The sequence below is a fragment of the Puntigrus tetrazona genome, unplaced genomic scaffold (assembly GCF_018831695.1).
Source record: "Puntigrus tetrazona isolate hp1 unplaced genomic scaffold, ASM1883169v1 S000000683, whole genome shotgun sequence".
Taxonomy (NCBI): Eukaryota; Metazoa; Chordata; class Actinopteri; order Cypriniformes; family Cyprinidae; genus Puntigrus; species Puntigrus tetrazona.
The window spans coordinates 513,536-539,770 of NW_025048297.1; the positions used below are offsets into that span (position 1 = coordinate 513,536).

Genomic DNA, 26,235 nt, shown 5'->3' on the forward strand with positions numbered 1-26,235 from the left:
GCCGCTTTCGCTTACGGCCATACCACCCTGAGCTCGCCCGATCTCGTCCGATCTCGGAAGCTAAGCAGGGCCGGGCCTGGTTAGTACTTGGATGGGAGACCGCCTGGGAATACCAGGTGCTGTAAGCTTTTGCTTTTCCTTCACCAGTCAGCGAGCGCTCTTCTCCAGGGCCCGACTGTTCTTGCTCGCTCCTTTACCCTTTTACATTTGCTGCTGCTTTGCTTTGCCCTTCTCTGTGCCGTCTTTCTGCTTCGTCGCTGTGACGGAGGACAGCTCAACGTCGTCATTCTTGCTTTCTCCTCCAGGGAGCGATAGACAGACCTTCTCTCTCTCTCTACAGCGACCTCTTTAGAGCTGCACGTTCCTTTGCAACTCGGCCCTTCTCTTCGACTTGAGAGGTTGCCAGTCTTGTTTGTCAGTCCAACCGCTTGAATGCAAACTGCACCGGGGAAAAAATAAATAAATAAACAAATGATTTAAGAAATTCACGAATCAACCGAAGAGCTAATTATTTATTCGTTTAAAGAAATCCTAGGCACGGCTGCTTTAAGTCCTTCGACATTAGGCCCCCATTTGTTTCCTCTCGGGGTGCCTGACTACAAAATCCGTATTTGCCTTTTCCTGCGTCAGGAATCCTCAAATAAGATCCACCACATCCACTCTCCTGTAAATTTCAGCTCTGACCCTAATCAAACGACCTGAACATGCTGATCCATGTCTTCAGGATCAATGATTCGTTGAACTCAGTTGGTCTATGTTTGCATTGTTTAATAATTGATTCCCTTTTTATTTCATTTTACTTGTTGTAGTTTTTAGGTTTTTTTAACTTTTAGTTTGTTTGACACGTGATCACTCCAACGGTGTTTCTTTATTCATGTCAGTGGGTGTTTTTTATTGATTTATTTAGTTTTTACGATTTCTAAACAGGTGTGAAAGGTTTTATTTAATTTTGTTCGTGTGAAAGAACTTTTAGAAGTTTTAGTTTGTTTGCCAGGTGATCGCTCCGAACGACGTTTCTTTGTTCATGTCGATGGGTGTTTTGATCGCCTTTAGCTGGAAATGGAGTGTTCATCGTGGTGGTTGTACATTACTGACACTCTGTGCTCCGAATTGTATAGCGTTGAGTGCTTTGACAGGATGTGGTTGAAATGTAAATAAAGGTGCCTGATTAATTTGATATCGTTGAGAAATAGACTTGCGTTTACTTGCACTCAGTGTGGCTCGCAGCGTCAGCGATGTTTGTCTTCCAACTGAATTAATGTGAGTTGATTTATTAAGGAAGGAAGGAATTGATGTAGGGACGAAGGCGTGAAAAAGAAGGGGAAATGGACGTGTTGTTTTGGCGTGGTGAGGGACGGCGGAAACACCGCGCTCCGGCCAAGTTTGCCGGTGGGGCGACTTTTTCTCGGGCAGACAATGTCGAAGAGTTGCAGAAGACATGAAAAGAGCGGAGTGGAAAAGCTGGTGTGCGTCTTTGGCCTGCTGCCGGTGCCTTCTTCAAATAGCTCGCATTCGCGGGCCGCATTCGCTTACGGCCATACCACCCTGAGCACGCCCGATCTCGTCCGATCTCGGAAGCTAAGCAGGGGCAGTCTTGGTTAGTACTTGGATGGGAGACCGCCTGGGAATACCAGGTGCTGTAAGCTTTTGCTTTTCCTTCACCAGTCAGCGAGCGCTCTTCTCCAGGGGCCGACTGTTTCGGCTCGCTCCTTTACCCTTTTACATTTGCTGCTGCTTTGCTTTGCCCTTCTCTGTGCCGTCTTTCTGCTTCGTCGCTGTGACGGAGGACAGCTCAACGTCGTCATTCTTGCTTTCTCCTCCAGGGAGCGATAGACAGACCTTCTCTCTCTCTCTACAGCGACCTCTTTAGAGCTGCACGTTCCTTTGCAACTCGGGCCCTTCTCTTCGACTTGAGAGGTTGCCAGTCTTGTTTGTCAGTCCAACCGCTTGAATGCAAACTGCACCGGGGAAAAAATAAATAAATAAACAAATGATTTAAGAAATTCACGAATCAACCGAAGAGCTAATTATTTATTCGTTTAAAGAAATCCTAGGCACGGCCGCTTTAAGTCCTTCGACATTAGGCCCCCATTTGTTTCCTCTCGGGGTGCCTGACTACAAAATCCGTATTTGCCTTTTCCTGCGTCAGAATCCTCAAATAAGATCCACCACATCCACTCTCCTGTAAATTTCAGCTCTGACCCTAATCAAACGACCTGAACATGCTGATCCATGTCTTCAGGATCAATGATTCGTTGAACTCAGTTGGTCTATGTTTGCATTGTTTAATAATTGATTCCCGTTTTTATTTCATTTTACTTGTTGTAGTTTTTAGGGTTTTTTTAACTTTTAGTTTGTTTGACACGTGATCACTCCGAACGGTGTTTCTTTATTCATGTCAGTGGGTGTTTTTTATTGATTTATTTAGTTTTTACGATTTCTAAACAGGTGTGAAAGGTTTTATTTAATTTTGTTCGTGTGAAAGAACTTTTAGAAGTTTTAGTTTGTTTGCCAGGTGATCGCTCCGAACGACGTTTCTTTGTTCATGTCGATGGGTGTTTTGATCGCCTTTAGCTGGAAATGGAGTGTTCATCGTGGTGGTTGTACATTACTGACACTCTGTGCTCCGAATTGTATAGCGTTGAGTGCTTTGACAGGATGTGGTTGAAATGTAAATAAAGGTGCCTGATTAATTTGATATCGTTGAGAAATAGACTTGCGTTTACTTGCACTCAGTGTGGCTCGCAGCGTCAGCGATGTTTGTCTTCCAACTGAATTAATGTGAGTTGATTTATTAAGGAAGGAAGGAATTGATGTAGGGACGAAGGCGTGAAAAAGAAGGGGAAATGGACGTGTTGTTTTGGCGTGGTGAGGGACGGCGGAAACGCCGCGCTCCGCCAAGTTTGCGGTGGGGCGGCTTTTTCTCGGCAGACAATGTCGAAGAGTTGCAGAAGACATGAAAAGAGCGGAGTGGAAAAGCTGGTGTGCGTCTTTGGCCTGCTGCCGGTGCCTTCTTTAAATAGCTCGCATTCGCGGGCCGCTTTCGCTTACGGCCATACCACCCTGAGCACGTCCGATCTCGGAAGCTAAGCAGGGGCGGGCCTGGTTAGTACTTGGATGGGAGACCGCCTGGGAATACCAGGTGCTGTAAGCTTTTGCTTTTCCTTCACCAGTCAGCGAGCGCTCTTCTCCAGGGGCCGACTGTTTCGGCTCGCTCCTTTACCCTTTTACATTTGCTGCTGCTTTGCTTTGCCCTTCTCTGTGCCGTCTTTCTGCTTCGTCGCTGTGACGGAGGACAGCTCAACGTCGTCATTCTTGCTTTCTCCTCCAGGGAGCGATAGACAGACCTTCTCTCTCTCTCTCTACAGCGACCTCTTTAGAGCTGCACGTTCCTTTGCAACTCGGGCCCTTCTCTTCGACTTGAGAGGTTGCCAGTCTTGTTTGTCAGTCCAACCGCTTGAATGCAAACTGCACCGGGGAAAAAATAAATAAATAAACAAATGATTTAAGAAATTCACGAATCAACCGAAGAGCTAATTATTTATTCGTTTAAAGAAATCCTAGGCACGGCCGCTTTAAGTCCTTCGACATTAGGCCCCCCCATTTGTTTCCTCTCGGGTGCCTGACTACAAAATCCGTATTTGCCTTTTCCTGCGTCAGGAATCCTCAAATAAGATCCACCACATCCACTCTCCTGTAAATTTCAGCTCTGACCCTAATCAAACGACCTGAACATGCTGATCCATGTCTTCAGGATCAATGATTCGTTGAACTCAGTTGGTCTATGTTTGCATTGTTTAATAATTGATTCCCGTTTTTATTTCATTTTACTTGTTGTAGTTTTTAGGTTTTTTTTAACTTTTAGTTTGTTTGACACGTGATCACGACGAACGGTGTTTCTTTATTCATGTCAGTGGGTGTTTTTTATTGATTTATTTAGTTTTTACGATTTCTAAACAGGTGTGAAAGGTTTTATTTAATTTTGTTCGTGTGAAAGAACTTTTAGAAGTTTTAGTTTGTTTGCCAGGTGATCGCTCCGAACGACGTTTCTTTGTTCATGTCGATGGGTGTTTTGATCGCCTTTAGCTGGAAATGGAGTGTTCATCGTGGTGGTTGTACATTACTGACACTCTGTGCTCCGAATTGTATAGCGTTGAGTGCTTTGACAGGATGTGGTTGAAATGTAAATAAAGGTGCCTGATTAATTTGATATCGTTGAGAAATAGACTTGCGTTTACTTGTGTAGCGCGGCCACAGGAACTAATTCAGATTACAGGACGATTTTCAAAAACCTAGGAATTAATGCTGACTACGCCACCCCTTTAAAGTAAGGGGAACTAAGTGTTTAAATTGAGACACACAGGTTCGTGACCATGGAGGGCAGAGACAAGGACATTAGTATAAAAACATGGTTGTTTATTAAATCCAAATAAAACAAACATTTACGACCAAAATAACAAAAATAGAACCACAACAAGTCAAACAGGGACCTAAACATACAAGCAGACTAGGCTAGCTGTAAAGTGAATGTTAAACCACACGCACACAAACACACACACACACACACCAGTGGAGTAAGTGATCAGACGGCAGTCCACACCTCGTGCTCCAAATACCACCACCAGGATATCATAACAGCTAGCCTTCTCATACAGGGCCTAAAACACACACATGTAAGAAACAGTCAATAAATACCGCAATTATGCTAGAACTGGATTGGGAGAAAGTTCCAGTAATCACAATATAGCGATAAAATATAATAAAGATATGAAAGGAACAAAAGAGACTTAACCACGAGACTATTACAAAAGATGTAAATAAACTGTCACAAGAAAAGAACAAATGAAAACATGCAATAACTAAACAACGAAACTCAAATTAAGTAGGTCGCAGGAAGCCGATCACTGAATGGGAGCCGGTCAACGCTCGCCGAACGCGCACAGTGATGAACCGACCATCTCCATATCCATAGCCTTATGTTTCAGCATTAAACAGGAACAGAGGAAATAGCAGCAAAACAGCAGCACAGTCTCAATCTGTTGGCTGCAATCGAAGCGTCTCCACGGAATATCCTGCTAAGATTTAACAATCCGTTAACCAAATTAACAAGTGTAATACATAAAAATACACTGATACCTACCCAAATCTTCGTCAAAATAACCTAAGTTGTATGATTGCTCACAGCATAATGTTTGACAATTCACACGGAAAGTGGACTCAACCCAGCTGAAATAAAAACATGCGATTTAAACAGATGTAATTGTTTTATATAAACCGTTTATCAAACTGGGTTTACCCGGGATCAATGACAGCCTGCGCACCACTGCAAAACCGCAAACCAGAAGCTATTCCAGCTACAAGAGTGAATTCAATTAATTGATATACACTAACTAAAATTTAACACCAGACAAACTGCCACCAAACCATACCTTTTCCATGCGAAACCCACACACACCAAGGGGCGGAGCTAGCGATGACGCATCCCGGTAGCACAACAAGCGGCTTTTATATACGCAGCACTCTGCTCTGATAGGCTGTCTTCTAAATACAGGGGAGGAGCGTACTCACTCTGCCACAATCTACCCCGCCAATTGAATCGTCGCCTGACGATGGACCACTCAATTCAGGGCCTAAACAGGGCAGAAACCGAATTCAATACAGAAGCCCCGGACTCTACCATTCCACCAACTGCCCTTGGGAGATGGTAACGATTAGAATGCAGACCAAGATTAGCCCTCCTGTACGTCGCACAGAAACTTCACTCGCCGTAGGCTGCTCCACTAACAAAGGCTCCCCAAGCGATGAGGTTCTAGGCCTCAAACCGGATTGTCCAGAAGCCCCCAGAGCATCCAGGGTACCACCCTCAACTGCATCCTGTTGTGCAGCAGGCCTCAAGGATACAGCTGGATCTAAAGATGCAGGATTCTGCATTACTGGTCCACCACCCAGCTGAGGAGGTTCGGGTACCACGACCCACAAGTCTACTTCATCCACTGATGAGGACTCCTCCACAGGTGGTGCCTCCACAACGGCTGATGCTTCAGTTGGAACAAAAACCGCGGGATCTCGTTGCACTCGGTTCTTTAACAGAGAACGATGGACATGCTTCACCTTACTCAAGTCATCTACAGGTGCTATGGTGTAAACAGACCCACCCGTTTTAGGTGCCCGTATGACCCGATACACTACTGGGCTCCAGAGATCTTGGATCTTATGGCGCCCTCTCCTACCATAATTTCGTAGATAAACTAGGTGGCCCTCTCCCAGTGGTGCATCCCGAACACCAGAGTCATACTTCTTACGACGATCTGCAGCTGCCTTCAAATGTTCTCGGGCTCCCTCAAAAGCCACCTGCAACCTTGTTTGATGCTCCAACACCCACTCATTTATTCCTCTGGACTGCCTTTCCTGTCCTCTGCCCAACAAAAAGTCAACAGGGAGCCGAGGCTCTTGACCAAACATTAAAAAGTAAGGTGACTCACCAGTAGTTTGATGGGGGGTAGTGTTGTAACAAAAGAGCAACTGAGGAAGTGCAGAAGGCCAATCCACTTTTCGGGAGTTTGGTAAGGTACGTAGGAGACTATGCAAGGTTCTGTTAAAACGCTCACACTGCCCGTTACCCCCAGGGTGATAGGGGGTAGTGTGAGACTTCTTAATCTGGTACAGACTACAAAGTTGTTGGATAAGGGAGGACTCGAAATTGCGCCCCTGATCAGAATGAATACGAGCAGGGACACCAAACTTATAGAACCACTCGTTTATTAAAACCTGTGCTACTGTCTCTGCCCTCTGATCCCGAGTAGGGACCGCCAATGTATACTTGGTGAAGACATCGGTCATAACCAAGACACTCTCGAGACCTAACCGAGAAGGCTCAAGTAAGGTAAAATCGATGGCCAAAATTTCATTTGGCCTTGCAGCCAACAAATGGCCCATAAAACTCTGAGCAACTGGCTGGGAGTTCTTTGCCACCTGACATCTCTCACAGTCTCGACACCACTGGACTACATCCGCCGTCAGGCCCGGCCAATAACAACGCTGCTGCACCAATTCCGTAGTACGGTCAACACCTTGGTGTCCATGTCCCTGATGCATTTGTGTGAGGACCTCTCCCCTCAAGACAGATGGAAGAACTAGTTGCAAAGTCTCCTCACCCCCATCTGGACGGAAGATTCGACGATACAAAATCCCATCCGTTTCCAACAACCGATCCCACTGGCGAAGTAGGACCAACGCAGTCTTAGATAGCCGTCTACGTTCCTCAAATGTAGGACGCATTCCCTGCCTCCAAAAAACCAAAATCTCTCCAATTACCGGATCTGCCTCCTGCAAGGCTCTCATATCCCCTGAAAAATTAGGCAAGGCTGAAACAACGGCTTGAGTCACCAGTGCACGTTTGGTTATCCCAAATGCCTGCTTCATAGCCACTGGAATCTCAGTTCCAGGTAACAACTCCTTGACTTCAAGAGGGGCAGGGGGATATTGTCTTGACAATGCGTCCGCATTTCGGTTACTCTTGCCTGACCGATACCGGATATCAAAATCAAAGACTGCAAGCTCAGCTGCCCACCGCTGTTCTGTAGCCCCAAGCTTAGCTGTCCCCAAATGACTGAGGGGTTATTATCCGTAAAGACAATGCACTTATGCCTAGTAGATATTCTCTAAATTTCTCAGTCATGGCCCACTTGAGCGCCACAAACTCCAACTTCATGGAACTGTAGTTTGACATGTTGCGCTCAGTGGGCCGTAGACTGCGGCTAGCATAGGCAATAGGTCGCACCCTACCTCCCTGCTCCTGAGACAAGACTGCCCCTAAACCCCCATAGCTAGCGTCTACCTCTAAAATAAAAGGCTGAGTGAAATCGGCATGTCACGAGCACTGGAGCGGTGGTAAGCTTCCGCTCAACTCATCAAAACTGCGCTGGCACGATTCAGTCCAGGCATCCGAAAAGCCCTGATTCGCTTGAATCCTGGGCCTAACAGCTATCCATTCTGCCACCAGCTTGTGCAGGGGGGCCGCCAACTTTGCAAATCCCTCCACAAACCGGCGGTAGTAGCTGGCGAAACCCAAGAATGAACGCAATTCCGACATGCCTGTAGGGCGTTGCCATTGAGCTACCGCCTCAATCTTCTGCGGATCAGTCGAAACTCCCTGTTCAGAAATTACGTGTCCCAAATACCTCACTTCCCGCTGGAAGAATGCGCACTTACCCAATTTGGCTTTCAGTCCCTCCCTTTCTAGCCGGCTTAAGGCAACTTCTAACCGTTCAATATGTTGTGACACTGAGGAGGAAAACACTATGATGTCATCAAGGTAGAGGAGCAAAGACCTACACTGCTGATCCCCGAATACCCGCTCCATTAAACGCTGGAAAGTACTTGGGGCATTACAAAGCCCAAAAGGCATCCGGTTCCATTCGAACAACCCGAAAGGGGTGCAAAAAGCAGTCTTGGATTTATCACTCTCAGTGACGGGGACCTGGTTGTATCCACTCGCCAAATCCATTGTGGAAAACCAACAGGCCCCTGTCAAGGAGTCCAATGTTTCCTCAATGCGTGGCAAAGGGAAGGCGTCTTTTCTGGTTTTTACATTTAGCTGACGGTAGTCCACGCACATCGCAAAACTACCGTCTTTCTTTTTAACAAGAACAATAGGGGAAGCATAGGGACTACAGCTCTCTCTTATAATGTTGGCTTCCAACAGCTGATTAATATGTGATTTTACTACCTCATATTCCGATGGTGGAATTCGCCGGTAACGCTGCTTAACAGGAACCGAGTCAAGCAGAGGGATGTCATGAGAAATCAAGTTAGTACACCCCAAGTCACCATCATGGGCTGAAAAAACTGACTGGTATTTATATAAAAGGGTCCTAACCTGACCCTGTTCCACTTCTGACAGAATGGACAAATCAACTGCTTCAATCTGCTCCTGTACAGCAGGTGTCACACCTAGGACCTGAGAACTCACGGTAGCAACAATAGGTTTGACTTCAGTTACCCCAGGAGGCAGACTTACCACACTGACCCCAATTAGTACTCCTAAAACAGTGTTAGAATGCAACATCACATCCGCAGTTCCCACATTCACCACAGGTAAGTAGGCAGTGCCTCTTCTAACTTGAACCAGCGCTGGAGAAGCCAGTAAACCAGCAGGTAACCCAGACTCTGGGGGCTCAAACAATACCACCTCCCCAGAGTATTTCTCAGAACAGGTTGAGGCTACGAACTTCATTGTGCCACCCGGGATGCGACACGACTTACGACCTCGCAACCGGACAGGACCAGAATGCCTTTTGGGACCCTGGTCCTCCAATCGCTGGCAATGCTGAAATGCCTGAATGACAAAACCAGGAGCCCCAGTTACTGCCGCATCAAATAAAGCGGAGCCATGTCGCCCAAATAACTCCCGTAGCAACGACTTAGGACATTCATCCCAAGCACCCCTGGAACTTTAGTACAAATGCCGCCCGGAGGATCCCGGACGACAAGCACTCCACATTTTGAGATGACTTGCCCACACAATTTGACATCCAATTCCATATAACCAATATATGGAATTGAGAGGCCATTAGCTGCTCTTTCGAAGCTGCAACCACTGGCATGACTTAAGTCGATCCTGACCCCATGGTTCAAAGTGTTCACCAAAACAACTCTCTGTAATTGTAGATACCATGGAACCCGTGTCGACCAAGCATGGAACGTGAACTCCCCCCATTTGAACAACAAGGTGTGGGCACGAAGACATCAAACTAGACGCACTCGACAATTTTGAGCCAGTCATTTCCCCAACCGCGCCTTGGCTCGGCAACACGGTGGGAACTAGTTTCCCGACAACCCAGATGGGCCAGGCTGTCCACCCCCAGACGGCGAAGCAGCAGGAAAAGGAAGCCGAGGGTGAGGAGAAACGCGCTCCCCATCACACTCTCTAGCAAAATGGCCGGGTCTTTGACACCTCCTACATATGACAGGGCCACGGTAAGGGGATCGACTACGTGTCTGAGAGACCTGCAAGTGAGCAAAATTTTGTGTTAATTTATTTAACTGTTCTTGTTGTAATCTCAGCATGTCCCTCAACTCAGTCAATTCAGATCGCTGTGGAGATCGACCCCTGCGTGGCCCGCCTTGCACACCATACTGAATTCCATAAGTGGATGGGACAGAATTACTCCGGCCTCTCGGACTCCCCAACATACCTTCCCTTTCCCACCTAAGAGCTTCGCTACGCACCTCTAGCAGGGTTAAGGTGGGCTGTTGACGTATTAATTGTTTTAATTCCCTACGAAGAAATATCACACACGTATTCTACAAATTGATCACGTAGCAAAAATTGTGAATTTGGCATGGCATACGGTGACTGCTGCTTAACACGTTCCAGGAGGCCCATCAGAGCGAGGGAAAACTCCAACAAGGATTCACCCTCCTGCTGTTTACGAGAAAAAAAGGCCTCCTGCAAAAAGACATAGGACTGTGAACAACCATACAACTCTCGTAACACTGAAATTATTTTATCTGGATCACTCCGCTCAGTCTCTGAACGATATCGAAGTTCCTCCCTTGCCTCCCCCTCCAAATGATCAACCAAGAAGAAAGCCTGGTCGGAAACAGATAGGTGACGGGCCTGCATACAAGCTTGGGCCTCCTCAACCCATTCATCAATGCCCAGGCCAACCCTGCCATTAAATTTTGGACACTTTCTGTCTCTTGGTACGAAAACAAATCTTTCCGGCAAAACGGCTTGTGCATTACTTGGTTGAGGGGGGACGGCAGCAGAAGGACCAGACACCACAGAAGGTACATCACTAGGGTCAGGCTGAGCAGGGAAGCGCTCTTGACGCAACCGCTCATTCTCTGCCCGCAGCTGAGCTATTACTTCCCGGAGTTCTTGTAACTCATCCTCCATAATTCTAACCCCAATAACACTCACCAATCAGGGCAAGTAGACTGAATGAAAATTCAAATCCACTGGACATGTGCTGCTGCTCTGCTGCTACCCCTCACGATTGTCACTACAAAAAAAAACAAAAACCAACCAAAAAGAGAAACACACAAACCAACTACCAATAACCACGTCTCTGCCGAACACGGAATCCTGCCGACTACGCCCAGATTGTAAGCGCGCCACAGGAACTAATTCAGATTACAGGACGATTTTCAAAAACCTAGGAATTAATGCTGACTACGCCACCCCTTTAAAGTAAGGGGAACTAAGTGTTTAAATTGAGACACACAGGTTCGTGACCATGGAGGGCAGAGACAAGGACATTAGTATAAAAACACGGTTGTTTATTAAATCCAAATAAAACAAACATTTACGACCAAAATAACAAAAATAGAACCACAACAAGTCAAACAGGGACCTAAACATACAAGCAGACTAGGCTAGCTGTAAAGTGAATGTTAAACCACACGCGCACACAAACACACACACACACACACACACACCAGTGGAGTAAGTGATCAGACGGCAGTCCACACCTCGTGCTCCAAATACCACCACCAGGATATCATAACAGCTAGCCTTCTCATACAGGGCCTAAAACACACACATGTAAGAAACAGTCAATAAATACCGCAATTATGCTAGAACTGGATTGGGAGAAAGTTCCAGTAATCACAATATAGCGATAAAATATAATAAAGATATGAAAGGAACAAAAGAGACTTAACCACGAGACTATTACAAAAGATGTAAATAAACTGTCACAAGAAAAGAACAAATGAAAACATGCAATAACTAAACAACGAAACTCAAATTAAGTAGGTCGCAGGAAGCCGATCACTGAATGGGAGCCGTCAACGCTCACGAACGCGCACAGTGATGAACCGACCATCTCCATATCCATAGCCTTATGTTTCAGCATTAAACAGGAACAGAGGAAATAGCAGCAAAACAGCAGCACAGTCTCAATCTGTTGGCTGCAATCGAAGCGTCTCCACGGAATATCCTGCTAAGATTTAACAATCCGTTAACCAAATTAACAAGTGTAATACATAAAAATACACTGATACCTACCCAAATCTTCGTCAAAATAACCTAAGTTGTATGATTGCTCACAGCATAATGTTTGACAATTCACACGGAAAGTGGACTCAACCCAGCTGAAATAAAACATGCGATTTAAACAGATGTAATTGTTTTATATAAACCGTTTATCAAACTGGGCTTACCCGGGGATCAATGACAGCCTGCGCACCACTGCAAAACCGCAAACCAGAAGCTATTCCAGCTACAAGAGTGAATTCAATTAATTGATATACACTAACTAAAATTTAACACCAGACAAACTGCCACCAAACCATACCTTTTCCATGCGGAAACCCACACACACCAAGGGGCGGAGCTAGCGATGACGCATCCCGGGTAGCACAACAAGCGGCTTTTATATACGCAGCACTCTGCTCTGATAGGCTGTCTTCTAAATACAGGGGAGGAGCGTACTCACTCTGCCACACTTGCACTCAGTGTGGCTCGCAGCGTCAGCGATGTTTGTCTTCCAACTGAATTAATGTGAGTTGATTTATTAAGGAAGGAAGGAATTGATGTAGGGACGAAGGCGTGAAAAAGAAGGGGAAATGGACGTGTTGTTTTGGCGTGGTGAGGGACGGCGGAAACGCCGCGCTCCGGCCAAGTTTGCCGGTGGGGCGGCTTTTTCTCGGGCAGACAATGTCGAAGAGTTGCAGAAGACATGAAAAGAGCGGAGTGGAAAAGCTGGTGTGCGTCTTTGGCCTGCTGCCGGTGCCTTCTTTAAATAGCTCGCATTCGCGGGCCGCTTTCGCTGCACGCCATACCACCTGAGCACGTCCGATCTCGGAAGCTAAGCAGGGGCGGGCCTGGTTAGTACTTGGATGGGAGACCGCCTGGGAATACCAGGTGCTGTAAGCTTTTGCTTTTCCTTCACCAGTCAGCGAGCGCTCTTCTCCAGGGGCCGACTGTTTCGGCTCGCTCCTTTACCCTTTTACATTTGCTGCTGCTTTGCTTTGCCCTTCTCTGTGCCGTCTTTCTGCTTCGTCGCTGTGACGGAGGACAGCTCAACGTCGTCATTCTTGCTTTCTCCTCCAGGGAGCGATAGACAGACCTTCTCTCTACAGCGACCTCTTTAGAGCTGCACGTTCCTTTGCAACTCGGGCCCTTCTCTTCGACTTGAGAGGTTGCCAGTCTTGTTTGTCAGTCCAACCGCTTGAATGCAAACTGCACCGGGGAAAAAATAAATAAATAAACAAATGATTTAAGAAATTCACGAATCAACCGAAGAGCTAATTATTTATTCGTTTAAAGAAATCCTAGGCACGGCCGCTTTAAGTCCTTCGACATTAGGCCCCCATTTGTTTCCTCTCGGGGTGCCTGACTACAAAATCCGTGTTTGCCTTTTCCTCGTCAGGAATCCTCAAATAAGATCCACCACATCCACTCTCCTGTAAATTTCAGCTCTGACCCTAATCAAACGACCTGAACATGCTGATCCATGTCTTCAGGATCAATGATTCGTTGAACTCAGTTGGTCTATGTTTGCATTGTTTAATAATTGATTCCCGTTTTTATTTCATTTTACTTGTTGTAGTTTTTAGGTTTTTTTTAACTTTTAGTTTGTTTGACACGTGATCACTCCGAACGGTGTTTCTTTATTCATGTCAGTGGGTGTTTTTTATTGATTTATTTAGTTTTTACGATTTCTAAACAGGTGTGAAAGGTTTTATTTAATTTTGTTCGTGTGAAAGAACTTTTTAGAAGTTTTAGTTTGTTTGCCAGGTGATCGCTCCGAGCAGCGTTTCTTTGTTCATGTCGATGGGTGTTTTGATCGCCTTTAGCTGGAAATGGAGTGTTCATCGTGGTGGTTGTACATTACTGACACTCTGTGCTCCGAATTGTATAGCGTTGAGTGCTTTGACAGGATGTGGTTGAAATGTAAATAAAGGTGCCTGATTAATTTGATATCGTTGAGAAATAGACTTGCGTTTACTTGCACTCAGTGTGGCTCGCAGCGTCAGCGATGTTTGTCTTCCAACTGAATTAATGTGAGTTGATTTATTAAGGAAGGAAGGAATTGATGTAGGGACGAAGGCGTGAAAAAGAAGGGGAAATGGACGTGTTGTTTTGGCGTGGTGAGGGACGGCGGAAACACCGCGCTCCGGCCAAGTTTGCCGGTGGGGCGCCTTTTTCTCGGGCAGACAATGTCGAAGAGTTGCAGAAGACATGAAAAGAGCGGAGTGGAAAAGCTGGTGTGCGTCTTTGGCCTGCTGCCGGTGCCTTCTTCAAATAGCTCGCATTCGCAGGCCGCTTTCGCTTACGGCCATACCACCCTGAGCACGCCCAATCTCGTCCGATCTCGGAAGCTAAGCAGGGGCAGGCCTGGTTAGTACTTGGATGGGAGACCGCCTGGGAATACCAGGTGCTGTAAGCTTTTGCTTTTCCTTCACCAGTCAGCGAGCGCTCTTCTCCAGGGGCCGACTGTTTCGGCTCGCTCCTTTACCCTTTTACATTTGCTGCTGCTTTGCTTTGCCCTTCTCTGTGCCGTCTTTCTGCTTCGTCGCTGTGACGGAGGACAGCTCAACGTCGTCATTCTTGCTTTCTCCTCCAGGGAGCGATAGACAGACCTTCTCTCTCTCTCTACAGCGACCTCTTTAGAGCTGCACGTTCCTTTGCAACTCGGGCCCTTCTCTTCGACTTGAGAGGTTGCCAGTCTTGTTTGTCAGTCCAACCGCTTGAATGCAAACTGCACCGGGGAAAAAATAAATAAATAAACAAATGATTTAAGAAATTCACGAGAATCAACGAAGAGCTAATTATTTATTCGTTTAAAGAAATCTTAGGCACGGCCGCTTTAAGTCCTTCTCGACATTAGGCCCCCATTTGTTTCCTCTCGGGGTGCCTGACTACAAAATCCGTATTTGCCTTTTCCTGCGTCAGGAATCCTCAAATAAGATCCACCACATCCACTCTCCTGTAAATTTCAGCTCTGACCCTAATCAAACGACCTGAACATGCTGATCCATGTCTTCAGGATCAATGATTCGTTGAACTCAGTTGGTCTATGTTTGCATTGTTTAATAATTGATTCCCGTTTTTATTTCATTTTACTTGTTGTAGTTTTTAGGTTTTTAACTTTTAGTTTGTTTGACACGTGATCCTCCGAGCGGTGTTTCTTTATTCATGTCAGTGGGTGTTTTTTATTGATTTATTTAGTTTTTACGATTTCTAAACAGGTGTGAAAGGTTTTATTTAATTTTGTTCGTGTGAAAGAACTTTTAGAAGTTTTAGTTTGTTTGCCAGGTGATCGCTCGAGCAGCGTTTCTTTGTTCATGTCGATGGGTGTTTTGATCGCCTTTAGCTGGAAATGGAGTGTTCATCGTGGTGGTTGTACATTACTGACACTCTGTGCTCCGAATTGTATAGCGTTGAGTGCTTTGACAGGATGTGGTTGAAATGTAAATAAAGGTGCCTGATTAATTTGATATCGTTGAGAAATAGACTTGCGTTTACTTGCACTCAGTGTGGCTCGCAGCGTCAGCGATGTTTGTCTTCCAACTGAATTAATGTGAGTTGATTTATTAAGGAAGGAAGGAATTGATGTAGGGACGAAGGCGTGAAAAAGAAGGGGAAATGGACGTGTTGTTTTGGCGTGGTGAGGGACGGCGGAAACGCCGCGCTCCGGCCAAGTTTGCCGGTGGGGCGGCTTTTTCTCGGGCAGACAATGTCGAAGAGTTGCAGAAGACATGAAAAGAGCGGAGTGGAAAAGCTGGTGTGCGTCTTTGGCCTGCTGCCGGTGCCTTCTTTAAATAGCTCGCATTCGCGGGCCGCTTTCGCTTACGGCCATACCACCCTGAGCACGTCCGATCTCGGAAGCTAAGCAGGGGCGGGCCTGGTTAGTACTTGGATGGGAGACCGCCTGGGAATACCAGGTGCTGTAAGCTTTTGCTTTTCCTTCACCAGTCAGCGGCGCTCTTCTCCAGGGCCGACTGTTTCGGCTCGCTCCTTTACCCTTTTACATTTGCTGCTGCTTTGCTTTGCCCTTCTCTGTGCCGTCTTTCTGCTTCGTCGCTGTGACGGAGGACAGCTCAACGTCGTCATTCTTGCTTTCTCCTCCAGGGAGCGATAGACAGACCTTCTCTCTCTCTCTACAGCGACCTCTTTAGAGCTGCACGTTCCTTTGCAACTCGGGCCCTTCTCTTCGACTTGAGAGGTTGCCAGTCTTGTTTGTCAGTCCAACGGCTTGATACAAACTGCACGGGGAAAAAATAAATAAATAAACAAATGATTTAAGAAATTCACGAATCAACCGAAGAGCTAATTATTTATTCGTTTAAAGAAATCCTAGGCACGGCCGCTTTAAGTCCTTCCGACATTAGGCCCCCATTTGTTTCCTCTCTCGGGGTGCCTGACTACAAAATCCGTATTTGCCTTTTCCTCGTCAGGAATCCTCAAATAAGATCCACCACATCCACTCTCCTGTAAATTTCAGCTCTGACCCTAATCAAACGACCTGAACATGCTGATCCATGTCTTCAGGATCAATGATTCGTTGAACTCAGTTGGTCTATGTTTGCATTGTTTAATAATTGATTCCCGTTTTTATTTCATTTTACTTGTTGTAGTTTTTAGGTTTTTTTTAACTTTTAGTTTGTTTGACACGTGATCACTCGAGCGGTGTTTCTTTATTCATGTCAGTGGGTGTTTTTATTGATTTATTTAGTTTTTACGATTTCTAAACAGGTGTGAAAGGTTTTATTTAATTTTGTTCGTGTGAAAGAACTTTTAGAAGTTTTAGTTTGTTTGCCAGGTGATCGCTCGAGCGACGTTTCTTTGTTCATGTCGATGGGTGTTTTGATCGCCTTTAGCTGGAAATGGAGTGTTCATCGTGGTGGTTGTACATTACTGACACTCTGTGCTCCAATTGTATAGCGTTGAGTGCTTTGACAGGATGTGGTTGAAATGTAAATAAAGGTGCCTGATTAATTTGATATCGTTGAGAAATAGACTTGCGTTTACTTGCACTCAGTGTGGCTCATGGCGTCAGCGATGTTTGTCTTCAACTGAATTAATGTGAGTTGATTTATTAAGGAAGGAAGGAATTGATGTAAAGGGACGAAGGCGTGAAAAGAAGGAAATGGACGTGTTGTTTTGGCGTGGTGAGGACGGCGGAAGCGCGCGCTCGGCCAAGTTTGCGGTGGGCGGCTTTTTCTCGGGCAGACAATGTCGAAGAGTTGCAGAAGACATGAAAAGAGCGGAGTGGAAAAGCTGGTGAGCATCTTTGGCCTGCTGCGGTGCCTTCTTTAAATAGCTCGCGATCGCGGGTCGCTTTAAACTTACGGCCATACCACCTGAGCACGCTCGATCTCGTCCGATCTTGGAAGCTAAGCAGGGGCGGGCCTGGTTAGTACTTGGATGGGAGACCGCCTGGGAATACCAGGTGCTGTAAGCTTTTGCTTTTCCTTCACCAGTCAGCGAGCGCTCTTCTCCAGGGGCCGACTGTTTCGGCTCGCTCCTTTACCCTTTTACATTTGCTGCTGCTTTGCTTTGCCCTTCTCTGTGCCGTCTTTCTGCTTCGTCGCTGCTGTGACGGAGGACAGCTCAACGTCGTCATTCTTGCTTTCTCCTCCAGGGAGCGATAGACAGACCTTCTCTCTCTCTCTACAGCGACCTCTTTAGAGCTGCACGTTCCTTTGCAACTCGGGCCCTTCTCTTCGACTTGAGAGGTTGCCAGTCTTGTTTGTCAGTCCAACCGCTTGAATGCAAACTGCACGGGAAAAAATAAATAAATAAACAAATGATTTAAGAAATTCACGAATCAACGAAGAGCTAATTATTTATTAGTTTAAAGAAATCCTAAACACGGCCGCTTTAAGTCCTTCGACATTAGGCTCCCATTTGTTTCATCTCGGGTGCCTGACTACAAGATCCGTATTTGCCTTTTCCTGCGTCAGGAATCCTCAAATAAGATCCACCACATCCACTCTCCTGTAAATTTCAGCTCTGACCTAATCAAACGACCTGAACATGCTGATCCATGTCTTCAGGATCAATGATTCGTTGAACTCAATTGGTCTATGTTTGCATTGTTTAATAATTGATTCCGTTTTTATTTCATTTTACTTGTTGTAGTTTTTAGGTTTTTAACTTTTAGTTTGTTTGACACGTGATCACTCGAGCGGTGTTTCTTTATTCATGTCAGTGGGTGTTTTTTATTGATTTATTTAGTTTTTACGATTTCTAAACAGGTGTGAAAGGTTTTATTTAATTTTGTTCGTGTGAAAGAACTTTTAGAAGTTTTAGTTTGTTTGCCAGGTGATCGCTCCGAGCAGCGTTTCTTTGTTCATGTCGATGGGTGTTTTGATCGCCTTTAGCTGGAAATGGAGTGTTCATCGTGGTGGTTGTACATTACTGACACTCTGTGCTCCGATTGTATAGCGTTGAGTGCTTTGACAGGATGTGGTTGAAATGTAAATAAAGGTGCCTGATTAATTTGATATCGTTGAGAAATAGACTTGCGTTTACTTGCACTCAGTGTGGCTCGCAGCGTCAGCGATGTTTGTCTTCCAACTGAATTAATGTGAGTTGATTTATTAAGGAAGGAAGGAATTGATGTAGGGACGAAGGCGTGAAAAGAAGAAATGGGCGTGTTGTTTTGGCGTGGTGAGGGGCGGCGGAAACACGCGCTCGGCCAAGTTTGCCGGTGGGGCGCCTTTTTCTCGGCAGACAATGTCGAAGAGTTGCAGAAGACATGAAAAGAGCAAAGTGGAAAAGCTGGTGTGCGTCTTTGGCCTGCTGCGGTGCCTTCTTCAAATAGCTCGCGTTCGCGGGCGCTTTAAGCTTACGGCCATACCACCCTGAGCACGCCCGATCTCGTCCGATCTGGAAGCTAAGCAGGGCAGGCCTGGTTAGTACTTGGATGGGAGACCGCCTGGGAATACCAGGTGCTGTAAGCTTTGCTTTTCCTTCACCAGTCAGCGGCGCTCTTCTCCAGGGGCCGACTGTTTGGCTCGCTCCTTTACCCTTTACATTTGCTGCTGCTTTGCTTTGCCCTTCTCTGTGCCGTCTTTCTGCTTGTCGCTGTGACGGAGGACAGCTCAACGTCGTCATTCTTGCTTTCTCCTCCAGGGAGGCGATAGACAGACCTTCTCTCTCTCTCTACAGCGACCTCTTTAGAGCTGCACGTTCCTTTGCAACTCCGGGCCCTTCTCTTCGACTTGAGAGGTTGCCAGTCTTGTTTGTCAGTCCAACGGCAGATGCAAACTGCACGGGGAAAAAATAAATAAATAAACAAATGATTTAAGAAATTCACGAATCAACCGAAGAGCTAATTATTTATTCGTTTAAAGAAATCCTAGGCACGGCGCTTTAAGTCCTTCGACATTAGGCCCCCATTTGTTTCCTCTCGGGGTGCCTGACTACAAAATCCGTATTTGCCTTTTCCTCGTCAGGAATCCTCAAATAAGATCCACCACATCCACTCTCCTGTAAATTTCAGCTCTGACCTAATCAAACGACCTGAACATGCTGATCCATGTCTTCAGGATCAATGATTCGTTGAACTCAGTTGGTCTATGTTTGCATTGTTTAATAATTGATTCCCGTTTTTATTTCATTTTACTTGTTGTGTAGTTTTTAGGTTTTTTTAACTTTTAGTTTGTTTGACACGTGATCACTCGAGCGGTGTTTCTTTATTCATGTCAGTGGGTGTTTTTATTGATTTATTTAGTTTTTGATTTCTAAACAGGTGTGAAAGGTTTTATTTAATTTTGTTCGTGTGAAAGAACTTTTAGAAGTTTTAGTTTGTTTGCCAGGTGATCGCTCGAGCAGCGTTTCTTTGTTCATGTCGATGGGTGTTTTGATCGCCTTTAGCTGAAATGGAGTGTTCATCGTGGTGGTTGTACATTACTGACACTCTGTGCTCCGAATTGTATAGCGTTGAGTGCTTTGACAGGATGTGGTTGAAATGTAAATAAAGGTGCCTGATTAATTTGATATCGTTGAGAAATAGACTTGCGTTTACTTGCACTCAGTGTGGCTCGCAGCGTCAGCGATGTTTGTCTTCAACTGAATTAATGTGAGTTGATTTATTAAGGAAGGAAGGAATTGATGTAGGGACGAAGGCGTGAAAAAGAAGGGAAATGGGCGTGTTGTTTTGGCGTGGTGAGGGCGGGCGGAAACGCGCGCTCCGGCCAAGTTTGCGGTGGGGCGGCTTTTTCTCGGGCAGACAATGTCGAAGAGTTGCAGAAGACATGAAAGAGCGGAGTGGAAAAGCTGGTGAGCATCTTTGGCCTGCTGCGGTGCCTTCTTTAAATAGCTCGCGTTCGCGGGTCGCTTTAAGCTTACGGCCATACCACCCTGAGCACGCTCGATCTCGTCCGATCTTGGAAGCTAAGCAGGGCGGGCCTGGTTAGTACTTGGATGGGAGACCGCCTGGGAATACCAGGTGCTGTAAGCTTTTGCTTTTCCTTCACCAGTCAGCGGCGCTCTTCTCCAGGGCCGACTGTTTGGCTCGCTCCTTTACCCTTTTACATTTGCTGCTGCTTTGCTTTGCCCTTCTCTGTGCCGTCTTTCTGCTTCGTACAAGCTGTGACGGAGGACAGCTCAACGTCGTCATTCTTGCTTTCTCCTCCAGGAAGCGATAGACAGACCTTCTCTCTCTCTCTACAGCGACCTCTTTAGAGCTGCACGTTCCTTTACAACTCGGGCCCTTCTCTTCGACTTGAGAGGTTGCCAGTCTTGTTTGTCAGTCCAACGGCTTGATGCAAACTGCACGGGAAAAAATAAATAAATAAACAAATGATTTAAGAAATTCACGAATCAACGAAGAGCTAATTATTTATTCGTTTAAAGAAATCCTGAAACACGGCGCTTTAAGTCCTTCGACATTAGGCCCCATTTGTTTCCTCTCGGGGTGCCTGACTACAAAATCCGTATTTGCCTTTTCCTGCGTCAGGAATCCTCAAATAAGATCCACCACATCCACTCTCCTGTAAATTTCAGCTCTGACCCTAATCAAACGACCTGAACATGCTGATCCATGTCTTCAGGATCAATGATTCGTTGAACTCAGTTGGTCTATGTTTGCATTGTTTAATAATTGATTCCCGTTTTTATTTCATTTTTACTTGTTGTAGTTTTTAGGTTTTTTTAACTTTTAGTTTGTTTGACACGTGATCACTCGAGCGGTGTTTCTTTATTCATGTCAGTGGGTGTTTTTATTGATTTATTTAGTTTTTACGATTTCTAAACAGGTGTGAAGGTTTTATTTAATTTTGTTCGTGTGAAAAGAACTTTTAGAAGTTTTAGTTTGTTTGCCAGGTGATCGCTCGAGCAGCGTTTCTTTGTTCATGTCGATGGGTGTTTTGATCGCCTTTAGCTGGAAATGGAGTGTTCATTGTGGTGGTTGTACATTACTGACACTCTGTGCTCCGAGTTGTATAGCGTTGAGTGCTTTGACAGGATGTGGTTGAAATGTAAATAAAGGTGCCTGATTAATTTGATATCGTTGAGAAATAGACTTGCGTTTACTTGCACTCAGTGTGGCTCATGGCGTCAGCGATGTTTGTCTTCCAACTGAATTAATGTGAGTTGATTTATTAAGGAAGGAAGGAATTGATGTAGGGACGAAGGCGTGAAAAGAAGGGGAAATGGACGTGTTGTTTTGGCGTGGTGAGGACGGCGGAAGCGCGCGCTCCGGCCAAGTTTGCGGTGGGGCGGCTTTTTCTCGGGCAGACAATGTCGAAGAGTTGCAGAAGACATGAAAAGAGTGGAGTGGAAAAGCTGGTGTGCGTCTTTGGCCTGCTGCGGTGCCTTCTTTAAATAGCTTCGCATTCGGGGCCGCGCTTTAGCTTACGGCCGCCCACCCTGAAACACGCCCGATCTCGTCCGATCTTGGAAGCTAAGCAGGGGTGGGCCTGGTTAGTACTTGGATGGGAGACCGCCTGGGAATACCAGGTGCTGTAAGCTTTGCTTTTCCTTCACCAGTCAGCGGCGCTCTTCTCCAGGGCCCGACTGTTTCTTGCTCGCTCCTTTACCCTTTACATTTGCTGCTGCTTTGCTTTGCCCTTCTCTGTGCCGTCTTTCTGCTTCGTCGCTGTGACGGAGGACAGCTCAACGTCGTCATTCTTGCTTTCTCCTCCAGGGAGCGATAGACAGACCTTCTCTCTCTCTCTACAGCGACCTCTTTAGAGCTGCACGTTCCTTGCAACTCGGGCCCTTCTCTTACGACTTGAGAGGTTGCCAGTCTTGTTTGTCAGTCCAACGCTTGAATACAAACTGCACGGGGAAAAAATAAATAAATAAACAAATGATTTAAGAAATTCACGAATCAACCGAAGAGCTAATTATTTATTAGTTTAAAGAAATCCTAAACACGACCGCTTTAAGTCCTTTCGACATTAGGCCCCCATTTGTTTCCTCTCAAAGTGCCTGACTACAAAATCCGTATTTGCCTTTTCCTCGTCAGGAATCCTCAAATAAGATCCACCACATCCACTCTCCTGTAAATTTCAGCTCTGACCTAATCAAACGACCTGAACATGCTGATCCATGTCTTCAGGATCAATGATTCGTTGAACTCAGTTGGTCTATGTTTGCATTGTTTAATAATTGATTCCCGTTTTATTTCATTTTACTTGTTGTAGTTTTTAGGTTTTTTAACTTTTAGTTTGTTTGACCGTGATCACTCGAGCGGTGTTTCTTTATTCATGTCAGTGGGTGTTTTTATTGATTTATTTAGTTTTACGATTTCTAAACAGGTGTAGAAAGGTTTTATTTAATTTTGTTCGTGTGAAAGAACTTTTAGAAGTTTTAGTTTGTTTGCCAGGTGATCGCTCCGAACAAGCGTTTCTTTGTTCATGTCGATGGGTGTTTTGATCGCCTTTGGCTGGAAATGGAGTGTTCATCGTGGTGGTTGTACATTACTGACACTCTGTGCTCCAATTGTATAGCGTTGAGTGCTTTGACAGGATGTGGTTGAAATGTAAATAAAGGTGCCTGATTAATTTGATATCGTTGAAAATAGACTTGCGTTTACTTGCACTCAGTGTGGCTCATGGCGTCAGCGATGTTTGTCTTCAACTGAATTAATGTGAGTTGATTTATTGAAGGAAGGAAGGAATTGATGTAGGGGCGTGCGTGAAGGGAAATGGGCGTGTTGTTTTGGCGTGGTGAGGGCGGCGGAAACGCGCGCTCCGCCAAGTTTGCCCGGTGGGGCGCTTTTTCTCGGGCAGACAATGTCGAAGAGTTGCAGAAGACATGAAAAGAGTGGAGTGGAAAAGCTGGTGTGCGTCTTTGGCCTGCTGCGGTGCCTTCTTTAAATAGCTCGCATTCGGGGCGCTTTCGCTTGCGGCCATACCACCTGAGCACGCCCGATCTCGTCCGATCTCGGAAAGCTAAGCAGGGGCGGGCCTGGTTAGTACTTGGATGGGAGACCGCCTGGGAATACCAGGTGCTGTAAGCTTTGCTTTTCCTTCACCAGTCAGCGGCGCTCTTCTCCAGGGCCCGACTGTTTCTTGCTCGCTCCTTTACCCTTTTACATTTGCTGCTGCTTTGCTTTGCCCTTCTCTGTGCCGTCTTTCTGCTTACGTCGCTGTGACGGAGGACAGCTCAACGTCGTCATTCTTGCTTTCTCCTCCAGGGAGCGATAGACAGACCTTCTCTCTCTCTCTACAGCGACCTCTTTAGAGCTGCGTTCCTTTGCAACTTTCGGGCCCTTCTCTTGACTTGAGAGGTTGCCAGTCTTGTTTATCAGTCCAACACGCTTGAATACAAACTGCACCGGGAAAAAAATAAATAAATAAACAAATGATTTAAGAAATTCACGAATCAACCGAAGAGCTAATTATTTATTACGTTTAAAGAAATCCTAAACACGGCGCTTTAAGTCCTTGACATTAGGCCCCCATTTGTTTTCTCTCGGGTGCCTGACTACAAGATCCGTATTTGCCTTTTCTCGTCAGGAATCCTCAAATAAGATCCACCACATCCACTCTCCTGTAAATTTCAGCTCTGACCCTAATCAAGCGACCTGAACATGCTGATCCATGTCTTCAGGATCAATGATTAAATTGAACTCAATTGGTCTATGTTTGCATTGTTTAATAATTGATTCCGTTTTTATTTCATTTTACTTGTTGTAGTTTTTAGGTTTTTAACTTTTAGTTTGTTTGACGTGATCACTCCGAGCGGTGTTTCTTTATTCATGTCAGTGGGTGTTTTTATTGATTTATTTAGTTTTTACGATTTCTAAACAGGTGTGAAAGGTTTTATTTAATTTTGTTCGTGTGAAAGAACTTTTAGAAGTTTTAGTTTGTTTGCCAGGTGATGCGCTCGAGCGGCGTTTCTTTGTTCATGTCGATGGGTGTTTTGATCGCCTTTGGCTGGAAATGGAGTGTTCATCGTGGTGGTTGTACATTACTGACACTCTGTGCTCCGAATTGTATAAGCGTTGAGTGCTTTGACAGGATGTGGTTGAAATGTAAATAAAGGTGCCTGATTAATTTGATATCGTTGAGAAATAGACTTGCGTTTACTTGCACTCCAGTGTGGCTCATGGGCGTCAGCGATGTTTGTCTTCAACTGAATTAATGTGAGTTGATTTATTAAGGAAGGAAGGAATTGATGTAAGGACGAAGGCGTGAAAAGAAGAAATGGGCGTGTTGTTTGGCGTGGTGAGGGCCGGCGGAAGCGCGCGCTCCGGCCAAGTTTGCCCGGTGGGCGGCGGCTTTTTCTCGGGCAGACAATGTCGAAGAGTTGCAGAAGACATGAAAAGAGTGGAGTGGAAAAGCTGGTGTGCGTCTTTGGCCTGCTGCGGTGCCTTCTTTAAATAGCTCGCATTCGGGGCCGCTTTACAGCTTACGGCCATACCACCTGAAACACGCCCGATCGTCGTCCGATCTTGGAAGCTAAGCAGAGGTGGGCCTGGTTAGTACTTGGATGGGAGACCGCCTGGGAATACCAGGTGCTGTAAGCTTTGCTTTTCCTTCACCAGTCAGCAGGCGCTCTTCTCCAGGGCCCGACTGTTCTTGCTCGCTCCTTTACCCTTTTACATTTGCTGCTGCTTTGCTTTGCCCTTCTCTGTGCCGTCTTTCTGCTTACGTCGCTGTGACGGAGGACAGCTCAACGTCGTCATTCTTGCTTTCTCCTCCAGGAGGCGATAGACAGACCTTCTCTCTCTCTCTACAGCGACCTCTTTAGAGCTGCGTTCCTTTACGCTCGGGCCCTTCTCTCTTGACTTGAGAGGTTGCCAGTCTTGTTTGTCAGTCCAACGGCAGAATGCAAACTGCACGGGAAAAAAATAAATAAATAAACAAATGATTTAAGAAATTCACGAATCAACGAAGAGCTAATTATTTATTCGTTTAAAGAAATCCTAGAACACGGCGCTTTAAGTCCTTACGACATTAGGCTCCCATTTGTTTCATCTCGGTGCCTGACTACAAGATCCGTATTTGCCTTTTCCTCGTCAGAATCCTCAAATAAGATCCACCACATCCACTCTCCTGTAAATTTCAGCTCTGACCCCTAATCAAACGACCTGAACATGCTGATCCATGTCTTCAGGATCAGCGATTACGTTGAACTCAATTGGTCTATGTTTGCATTGTTTAATAATTGATTCCCGTTTTTATTTCATTTTACTTGTTGTAGTTTTTAGGTTTTTTTAACTTTTAGTTTGTTTGACCGTGATCACTCGAGCGGTGTTTCTTTATTCATGTCAGTGGGTGTTTTTTATTGATTTATTTAGTTTTTACGATTTCTAAACAGGTGTGAAAGGTTTTATTTAATTTTGTTAGTGGAAAGAACTTTTTAGAAGTTTTAGTTTGTTTGCCAGGTGATCGCTCCGAGCAGCGTTTCTTTGTTCATGTCGATGGGGTGTTTTGATCGCCTTTAGCTGGAAATGGAGTGTTCATCGTGGTGGTTGTACGTACTGACACTCTGTTAGGTGTGAAAGAACTTTTAGAAGTTTTAGTTTGTTTGCCAGGTGATCGCTCGAGCAGCGTTTCTTTGTTCATGTCGATGGGTGTTTTGATCGCCTTTAGCTGGAAATGGAGTGTTCATCGTGGTGGTTGTACATTACTGACACTCTGTGCTCCGAATTGTATAAGCGTTGGAGTGCTTTGACAGGATGTGGTTGAAATGTAAATAAAGGTGCCTGATTAATTTGATATCGTTGAGAAATAGACTTGCGTTTACTTCTGCACTCCAGTGTGGCTCGCGAAGCGTCAGCGATGTTTGTCTTCCAACTGAATTAATGTGAGTTG

The 26,235-nt window shown here is 45.6% G+C and overlaps 4 non-coding genes and 7 pseudogenes across 4 annotated transcripts; all 11 read left to right on the forward strand.

Annotated features, from left to right (window-relative positions):
- Positions 1–9: 9 nt before the first annotated feature.
- Positions 10–128, forward strand: LOC122334920. Its single transcript, XR_006248845.1, has one exon. It is a non-coding gene; the product is annotated as a 5S ribosomal RNA (ribosomal RNA).
- Positions 129–1,527: 1,399 nt separating this feature from the next.
- LOC122334933 lies at positions 1,528–1,646 on the forward strand. Its single transcript, XR_006248849.1, has one exon. It is a non-coding gene; the product is annotated as a 5S ribosomal RNA (ribosomal RNA).
- Positions 1,647–3,045: 1,399 nt separating this feature from the next.
- Positions 3,046–3,154, forward strand: LOC122334929 (annotated as a pseudogene).
- An 11,129-nt stretch (positions 3,155–14,283) lies between these two features.
- On the forward strand, positions 14,284–14,402 carry LOC122334931. The gene has a single exon (XR_006248847.1). It is a non-coding gene; the product is annotated as a 5S ribosomal RNA (ribosomal RNA).
- A 1,401-nt stretch (positions 14,403–15,803) lies between these two features.
- On the forward strand, positions 15,804–15,912 carry LOC122334930 (annotated as a pseudogene).
- A 1,390-nt stretch (positions 15,913–17,302) lies between these two features.
- LOC122334924 lies at positions 17,303–17,420 on the forward strand (annotated as a pseudogene).
- Positions 17,421–18,807: 1,387 nt separating this feature from the next.
- LOC122334928 lies at positions 18,808–18,924 on the forward strand (annotated as a pseudogene).
- Positions 18,925–20,308: 1,384 nt separating this feature from the next.
- LOC122334934 lies at positions 20,309–20,426 on the forward strand. The gene has a single exon (XR_006248850.1). It is a non-coding gene; the product is annotated as a 5S ribosomal RNA (ribosomal RNA).
- Positions 20,427–21,818: 1,392 nt separating this feature from the next.
- LOC122334925 lies at positions 21,819–21,937 on the forward strand (annotated as a pseudogene).
- A 1,376-nt stretch (positions 21,938–23,313) lies between these two features.
- On the forward strand, positions 23,314–23,432 carry LOC122334922 (annotated as a pseudogene).
- A 1,392-nt stretch (positions 23,433–24,824) lies between these two features.
- LOC122334927 lies at positions 24,825–24,944 on the forward strand (annotated as a pseudogene).
- Positions 24,945–26,235: the final 1,291 nt, after the last annotated feature.